General features: G+C 37.7%; 1 pseudogene; it reads right to left on the minus strand.

The window, feature by feature from the left end:
- Positions 1-2,285: 2,285 nt before the first annotated feature.
- LOC131397956 (transmembrane protein 61-like) lies at positions 2,286-9,412 on the minus strand (annotated as a pseudogene).
- Positions 9,413-9,616: the final 204 nt, after the last annotated feature.

Below are 9,616 nucleotides of genomic sequence, written 5' to 3' on the forward strand. Positions count from 1 at the left end.
CTTCATTTTAAAAAAATCCTAGTTCTCTCTCTTCTTCCATCTGAATCATTTCTAGATTTCTATCTTTGAGCTTCCTAATTCTCTCTTCCATATGGTCTGGTCTATTTCTAATGCTTTCTATTTTATTTTCCATCTCATTAATTGTGCTGTTCATCTCCACAATTTGATTTGTTTTGTTTTAGAGTTTTAATCTCTTTGGTGAGATACTCCTTCTGTTCATTAATTTTATCCCTGAACTCATTGAACTGTCTCTCTGAGTTTTCTTGTAACTTGCTGAGTTTCTTCATGACAGCTATTTTGAATTCTCTGTCAGTTAGATTGCAGTCTTCCGTGACTTCAAATTTGGTTTCTAGGATGTTGTCGTTTTCTTTCCATTCTACTGTGTACTGTAGTTTTTCATGGTGCTTGGTGGGTTGATCCCCTGCCGGCACATTTGTGGTAGTAAACACCTTTCTTATTTGGGGAAGGCTTTGGTTACTTTGATTCTGAGCTGCTCTTGGTTGTATTTGAAAGCTTGCTCTTTCCACCCTCCACTGCCTCTGCCAGAGGCGACGTCAGTGCCCTCCTTGTGCTGCTTGTGCCTCCGAGGTTGCTGGTGCCTTGCTGCTTATGATGTCCCTGCAGTCTCAGGTGTCACCACTGGAGTCACCAGGCTGCAGGCACCTCTGCTGCTTCGGGGGTTGCCTGGGTCCCGTGTTCCCCCACTGGCTCTCTGTGGGCTCTCCACAGGCTTGGGTGCTGCCACCCTGTACATCACCTGTGCTGCTGCTCCTGGGTTATCTGGGGGGTTCTGAACAGTGGCACCGGGTTCCAAGTGTCACCATCACTTCCAGGGGCCTGGGGTCTTGTGTGCAACCCCTGCTGGTAGGGCTGGTGTTGGGGGTGCCACTACTAAGGGCTGGGTCACAGGTTCTGCTGTGGCTCCTGAAGCCTCAGGTTGCAGATGCCACCTGCCACTGCTGGGGGAGGGGTAGGAGCTGAGCTGTGAGTGCCACTGCTGCTCAGGCAGCCTCTGGTCTCTGGCTCCGGTACACCTTTGGAAACCTCAGAGCAGGGCACTGCTGCCCCTGCCAGGGTTATCTGCATTTTGGTTGCAACACTTGCTGCTGGAAAGATGGGGTCTAAGTCACTGCTGCCTGGGGAAGGGGAGGGGGCTGGGTCACTGGCACTGCTGTGTTTTCTGAAGCATCAGGTCATGGTTGACACTTGCCACTGCTGGGCGAGGGGCACAGGCTAAGCTGCAAGTACCATTGCTACTCTTGAAGACTCTGGTCCCCAACATGTGCTGGTGCACTTTTTGAAACCTCAGATCAGGCCACCACAACCCCCGCTGGGAGTATCTGCATTTTGGATGCTGTCCCTGCTCCTAGACAGACTGGCACTGCTGCCCGGGGAGAGAAAGTGGGCTGGGTCACCAGCACCACTGTGTTTCCTGAAGCGTCATGTCATGGGTGCCACTGGCCACTGCTGAAAGTGGGCAGGGGCGAAGCCGCAAGTGTTGTTGCTGCTCCTGCAGCCTCTGGTCACCAGCATGTGCTGGTGTGTTTTTTGAAACCTCAGGTCAGGGCACCAGCACCACAATTGGGGGTGTCACGTTTTGGATTACCCCTATTTGTAGGGGAGGGCTGTTCTAGTTCTACAGCCTCCCAGAGTCCAGTCCACCCACCTTCATATGTATAAACATATGGGTCTCTCAGGTGCTCTGGTGTGCTGTGCAGGGAGTTCTTTGTTGGTCAATAGATGACCTACTGGTTGTAACTTAGAGGGGAGAGAAGAAGGGAATGACTCACTCCACCATGATGCAGATGTCACCCAGCCGAGTTTGTTTTTTTTAATGACCTAGCATATAGTTTGTCCTGGAGAATGTTCCATGTGTACTTGAAAAGAATGTTTATTTTGTTTTTAGATGGATAGATTGTTCTATAGATTTCTATTAGTTCTAATTGGTTTATAGTGTTGTTCTAATTTTCCATTTCCTCTTTGATCTGTCTAGTTGTTCTATCCATTATTTAAACTTGAGTGTTGAAGTCTCCAACTATTACTGGTGAATTGTCTATTTCTCTCTTTATTTCTGTCAATTTTCATTTTATGTTTTTCAGTGCTCTGTTATTTGATGTGCATATATACATATATACATGTATATGTATATACATATATATATATATTTTGTAATAAAATTGATTTATTTTAAGCCACTAAATTTTGGGGTAGTTTATTACACAGCAATAGATAAATAAAACAGTGTTCAGCATCAAACATTTATTGAGTGCCTACTATGCAGATCATCATTTGTCTCTGGGTTCAGGGCCTGCTAGGAGCCTTGAACTTTGTCTGCCTGCAGTCTGAACCAGGCATGGGCAGGAGCGTGCAGCACTAGGTATGGTCTCTCCAGACACGGCATCAACAGCAAGGATGATGCTCTCATAGTCATGCGGAGGCAAGAAGGGCTGGGTCCCAAGCAGGCCATTCTCAGAGGCACTGCACCCCCAGGCCTTCCTCCATGTGGTATGCAGGTAGGGTCAGGGGCCCTTCAGCCCATGGGCAGCATACAGCCTCCTCATAAATGGGGACAGCAACCACCTTTTGGGTCCTGCAGCTCTCCTCCAAGGGCTCCACAGTGAAGTGGTATAGGTCTCTGGAGACGTGATATGGGTCCCAGCAGGGTGGCCTTCATGTGCAGACCAAAGAGCAGCAACAGGCCACCTGTGCTGCAGCAGAAGCTGACCGACCTGAGCAGGAAACGGGGGGTCTCAGGCATGGGGTGCACAGTAGGTGGGCTGGCTGGCCGGGCTAGGCACCTGCATCCCCTTTACACCACCAAACAAAGCAGAGTATTTCAGCCACAAGAAGCCCCATGCTGCTGACTGTCACGGTACATATATTTTTAAAGTTGCTATTATCTTCCTGATGGATTGACCTTTTTATCATTATAAAATGTCCCTGTTTATTTCTAGTAACATTTTTTGTCTTAATGTTGATTTTTTCTGATATTAGTATAGCCCACACCATCTTTCTTGTGGTTTCTGTGTGAATTCTTCCATCCTCTTATCTCCAATATATTTGTATTTGGAATCTATCTTTGCTCTTAGAGACAGAATATGGTAGGTTCATGGTTTTTTTCAGTTTGTTTAGTCTGACAAGTTCTGTCTTTTGATTGGATTGTTTAATTGATTTAAATTTAATGTTATTATTGTTATAGTTGGATTTATGTCTGCCATTTTACATTTTCCTATGTCTTCTATCTTTTTTGTCTATTCCTCTTTTACTGCTTCCTTTTTCATTAAATTAATATTTTCTAATGGAGCATTTTAATTTATTTAATGACTACTTCACTATATTTTTTCAGTTTTTTTAGTGGTTCTGGTAGGGTTTACTGTGTATATATTTACTTATCAAAACCAGCTTCAGATTTATACTTACTTAATTCCAGTGATATTTTAAAAGGTTATTCTTATATAGCTTTATTCTCTTCCCCCATTTCTGTGGTGTTATTATACACATTAGATCTAATAGTATTACAAATACAACAATACATTGCCATAATTATTAATTTAACATCTGTAGGAATTTCCTTAGCCCAGTAGAAGTTTGCTCCCACCCATCTCTTATGTGTTATTATTGGCAAATATATATTACGTGTATGTTGTATTATTACATGTTATAGACCCAACAATACATTATACACATTATTTTGTAAAATTGCCTTTTAAATCAGCTAAGAGCATAAAGTAGAAAAATATGCATTTAACTTGTCTTTTACAATTATATAACTATCCTTAATGGTGTTCTTTGTTTTTTTAATGGGGATTTGAATACTGTCTGCAGTCCCTTGCTTTCATCCTTTAGTATTAGTAAGGCAAGTTTGCTAGCAACAAATTATCCCAGATTTTGTTTTTTTGGGAAAGTCTTTGTTTTGCCTTTATTTTATGTCCTTCTTTTTTCCCCAATTTTTAAATTTGTGGTATAATACACATAACATAAAATTTACCACTCTAACCATTTTAAGTGTACAGTTCATTGACTTTAAAGACACTAATAATATGCAACCATCAACACCATTTATCCTCATAACTCTTTTAATCTTGTAAAACTGAAACTCTATAGCCATAAAACAATAACTCTCTACTGCTCCCTCCTCCAGCCCCTGGCAACTACCATTCTCCTTTCTGTCTCTACGAATTTGACTAATCTAAGTCTCTCATATAAGTGGAATCATAAGATATTTGTCTTTTTGTGACCAGCTTATTTCACTTAGCATAATGTCCTCAAGGTTCACCTATGTAGTAGCATGTTGCAGAATTTCCTTCCTTTTTAAGGCTGAAAAAAATTCCATTGTATGACTATATCATATTTTGCTTATCCATTCATCCAACAATAGACACTTGGGTTGCTTCCACATTTTGGCTATTGTGAATAATGCTGCTATGAACATGGGTGTACAAATATCTCTTTAACTCCTTGCTTTCAGTTCTTTTGGGTATATATCCAAAAGTGGAATTTCTGGACCATATGGTAATTCTATTTTTAATTTTTTGAGGAACCACCACACTGTTTTCCACAGTGGCTGTACCATTTTACATTTCCACCAACAGTGCACAAGGGTTCCAATTTCTCTATATCCTCACCAACAATTGTTATATTTTCTATTCTTTTGATAGTAGACATCCTAATGGGTGTGAGGTGGTATCTCGTTGTTTAGATTTGCATTTCCCTAACAATCAGTGATGTTTTCATGTGCTTATTGGTCACTGAATATCTTTGTTGGAGAAATGTCTGTTTAAGCCCTTTGCCCATTTTTGAATTGGGTTGTTTGTTTTTGTTGTTGTTTTAAGAGTTCTCTGTATATTCTGGATATTAATGCCTTATCAGATATTTGATTTGCAATATTTTCTCTCATTTTGTGGGTTGCCTTTTTACTCTGATATTGTCTTTTGATGTACAAAATTTTAAATTTTCATAAAGTTCACTTAATATATTTTTTCTTTTATTACCTGTGTTTTATCCTGTCATATCCAAGAAATCATTGCCAAATCTAATGTCGCAAAGCTTTTGCCCTATGCTTTCACCTAGGAGTTTTATAGTTTTAATTTTTACATTTAGATCTGTGATCCATTTTGAGTAAATTTTGTATGTGGTATTAAGTAAGGGTCCAACTTCATTCTTCTGCATGTGGATATCCAGTTTTCCCAGCATCATTTGTTTATCAACGATGAGAATATTGGCATCCTTGACAACCTTGACAAAAGAATGGTCTTGGCATCCTTAACAAAAATCATTTTGACCACATATGCAAGAGTTTCTGGGCTATGTACTGTATTCCATTGTTCTATATGTCTGTCTTTATACCAATACCACATTCTTTTGATTACCGTAACTTTGTAGTAAGTTTTCAATTCAGGAAGTGTGAGTCTTCCAGCTTTGGTTTTTTTCAAGATTGTTTTGGCTATTCAGGGTCCCTTAAGATTCTAAATGAGTTAAATAAATTTTAGGATAGGTTTTTCTATTTCTGAAAAAAAGTCACTGGGATTTTGATAGGGATTGTGTTGAATCTGTAGATCTCTTTGTGTGGTATTGACATCTTAACAATATGAAGTCTTCCAATCCATGAACACGGGATGTGTTTCCATTTATGTCTTCTTTAATTTATTTCAGCAATGTTTTGAAGTTTTAATTTTACAAGTCTTTCACCTCTTTAGTTAATTCCTAAGTGTTTTCTTTTTGATGCTATTGTAAATTGAATTGTTTTTATAGTTTCCTTTTTAGACTGTTTATTGCTATTGTATCAAAATGCAACTGATTTTTGTGTGTTGACTTTGTATCCTGCTACTTTGTTGAATTCATTATTAGTTATAACAGTTTTGTTTGTTTGTGTATGTGTGCAGCCTTTAGGGTTTGCTATATATAAGATCATATCATCTGTAAACACAGATAATTTTACTTCTTCCTTTCCAATTTGGATGCCTTTTATCTATTTTTCTTGCATAATTCCTCTGGCTAGAACTTCCAGTACAATGTTGGATAGAAATGGCAAAAATGGGCATCCTTGCCTCATTCCTGATTGAAAAGCTTTGGATCTTTCACCATTGAGTATGTTAGCTGTGGGTTTTTCATATATGGCCTTTTATGTGGAGGTAGTTTTCCTCTATTCCTAGTTTGTTGAGTGTTTTTATCATGAAAGGGTGCTGAATTTTGTCAAATCCTTTTTCTGCATTATTGAGATAATCATGTGGGGTTTTTTCCTTCATTCTGCTAATGTGTTTTACATTGATTGATTTTCACATGTTGAATCAGCCTTGCATTCCAGAAATAAATCTCACTTGGTTATGGTGTATAACTCTTTTAATATGCTGCTGAATTAAGTTTTCTAGTATTTTGTGAGGACTTTTGTGTCAATGTTCATAAGGGATATTGGTCTGTAGTTTTCTTTTCTTGTCACATCTTTGTCTGGCTTTGGTATCAGGGTAATTCTGGCCTCATAGAGTGAGTCAGAAAGTTTCTCCTTCTATTTAATGTTTTGGAAAAATTTGAGAATTGGTTATTAGTTATTCTTTAAGTGTTTAATATGGCTTTTATCCAGAGATTTTTGATTATTGATTCAATGTCCTTACTAGTTATAGGTCTATTTAGAATTTTTTCTTTGAGATTTAGTCTTGGTAGGTTTCTGTTTTCCTACAAATTTGTCCTTTTGATCTAGGTTATACAATTTGTTGATGCACAATTGTTTATAGTACTCTCTTATAATCCTTTTTTTTTTTTTTGTGGTGAGGAAGATCAGCCCTGAGCTAACATCCATGCCAATCCTCCTCTTTTTGATGAAGAAGACCGGCCCTGAGCTAACATCTATTGCCAATCCTCCTTCTCTTTTTTCCCTTTTTCTCTCCAAAGCCCCAGCAGATAGTTGTACGTCATAGTTGCACATCCTTCTAGTTGCTGTATGTGGGACGCCGCCTCAGCATGGCTGGACAAGTGGTGTGTCAGTGCGCGCCTGGGATCCGAACCTGGGCCACCAGTAGCGGAGCGCACGCACTTAACCGCTAAGCCACAGGGTTGGCCCCTCTTATAATGCTTTATTTCTGTAGACTCAATAGTAATATCCTCATTTTCATTTCTGATTTTAGTAATCTGAATATTCTCTCTTTTTCTTTGTCCATCTAGCTAAAGGTGTGTCAATTTTGTTGCTCTTTTCAAAAAACCAACTTTTGGTTTCATTGATTTTCTCTGTTTTTTTTTCTATTCTTCGTTTATCTTTTCTCTAATCTTTATTTCTTCCCTTCTGCTATCTTAGGGTTTAGTTTGTTCTTCTTTTTACAGTTCCTTAAGCTGTAAAGTTAGATTGTTGATTTGAGGTCTATTTTTAATGTAAGCATTTATGGGTATAAATTTCTGCTTTAGCATTGCTTTCACTGTGTCCCATAAGTTTTGGTATGTTTTGTTTTTGTTTCTATTCATCTCTAAGTATTTTCTGATTTCTCTTGTGATTTCTTCTTTGATCCATTGGTTTTAAGACTATGTTGTTTAATTTTTAAAATTTTGTGAATTTTCCAATTTTACTTCTGTTATTGATTCATACCTTCAAACTGTTGAGTTCAGAGAAGATGTTTTGTATGATATCTATCTTTTTAAATATTTTGAGATTTAATTTGTGGCCTAACATATGGTCTGTCCTGGAAAATGTCCCATGTGCCCTTGAGAAGAGTGTGTATGCTGTTGTTGTTTGGTATAGTGTTCTGTATATGTCTATTAGATCTATTTGGTTTATTGTGTTAAGTCCTCTATTTCCTTAATGATCTTCTGTCTGGTTGTTCTATGCATTATTGAGAGTAGGCTACTGAAGTCATCAGCTATTAATATAGAACTATTTCTCCCTTTGATTTTGTCAGTTTTTGCTTCATATATTTTGATGGTCTGTCGTAAGGTGCATAAATGTTTATAATTATTATAACTTCTTGCTGTATTGAACCTTTTATTAATATATAATTTGCTTATTTGTCTCTTGTAACTCTTTTGAATTAAAGTCTATTTTGTCTGGTTTAGTATAGCCACCTCTGCTCTCTTTGGTTACTATTTTCATGGAATATGTTTTTTCACATTTTCAATTTCAATCTATTTGTGTCTTTGGATCTAAAATGAGTTTCTTGTACACAGCATATAGTTGGTTGGATCATGCACTTTTATCCATTCTGCCAATCTTTGTCTTTTAATTGGAGAGTTTAATTCATTTATGTTTAATGTAGTTACTCATAAGGCAGTACTTATGTCATTTTGCTATTTGTTTTCTAAATGCCTTATAGCTTTTTGTCCCTCATATCCTGCATTACTTTTTTTGTGTTTATTTGATTTTTTTTGTAGTGAAATGTTTAAATTTCTCACTTTCCTTTGTGTATATTCTATAGGTATTTTCTTTGTGGTTACAATGGGGACTATATTTAACATGGTAAAATTATAATGCTCTAATTGGAATTTATAGCAGCTTAACTTCAATAACATATGAAAAGTCTGCTCCTTTACATCTCTGTCTCCACCTCTTTCAGTTGTCGGTGTCACAAAATTACATTTTTATATGTTGTGTGCCCCCAAACATAAACTAATAATTCTTTTGAATATATTAGTCTATTAAACTATATAGAAAACAAAATATGGAGTCACAAATCATATTTATAATAATACTACCTCTTAGAGTAAGAATTTTAGAAAATGTATTAGTCTTTTAAATCATGTAGAGAAAAAAAGTACAGTTACAAACCCTCATTACCATAATACTAGCTTTTACAATTACCCATGTATTAACCGTTTTTGAGGTCTTTATTTCTCTATACAGTTCTGAGTTACTATCTAGTGTCCTTTCATTTCACCTTGCAGGACTTTCTTGAGCATTTCTTGCAGGGTAGGTGTAGTGGTCACAAACTCCTTCAGCTTTTGTTTATCAGGGAATGTCTTGATTTCTCTCGGACTTTTGAAGGGCAGTTTTTGTAGATATAGGATTCTTGGTTGACAGTTTTTTTTAATTTAGTACTTTGAATATACTGGCCCACTGTCTTCTGGCCTTCAAAGTTTCTGATGAGAAATCTGCTGATAATCTTTTTTTTAATTTTAATTTTTTATTTTGCTGAGGAAGATTTGCCCTGAGCTAACATCTGTGCCAATCTCCCTCTATTTTATATATGGGTCGCCACCACAGCATGGCTGCCAACAAGTGGCGTAGGTCCACACCTAGGAACTAAACCTGGGATGCCAAAGTGGAGGCTACGGGGCCGGCCCCTCTGCTGATAATCTTTTTGAGGACCCCTTGTGTGTGATGATTCACTTCTCTCTTGCTGCTTTCAAGATTCTCATTTTGGCTTTGGCTTTTGAAAGTCTGATCATAAGGTGTCTCAATGTGGGTCTCTTTGAGTTCATCTTACTTGGATTTCATCGAGCTTCTTGGATGTTTATATTCATGTCTTTCTTCAAATCTGGGAAGTTTTCAGCCATTATTTCTTCAAATATTCTCTCTGCTCCCTTCTCTCTCTCTTCTCTTTCTGGCATTCCCATGATATGTATCTTGGTTTGCTTGATGGTGGCCCACAGGTCCCTTAGGTTCTGTTTGCTTTTATTCCATCATTTTTCTTTCTGTTTC

Source organism: Diceros bicornis, chromosome 34, assembly GCF_020826845.1.
Source record: "Diceros bicornis minor isolate mBicDic1 chromosome 34, mDicBic1.mat.cur, whole genome shotgun sequence".
NCBI lineage: Eukaryota > Metazoa > Chordata > Mammalia > Perissodactyla > Rhinocerotidae > Diceros > Diceros bicornis.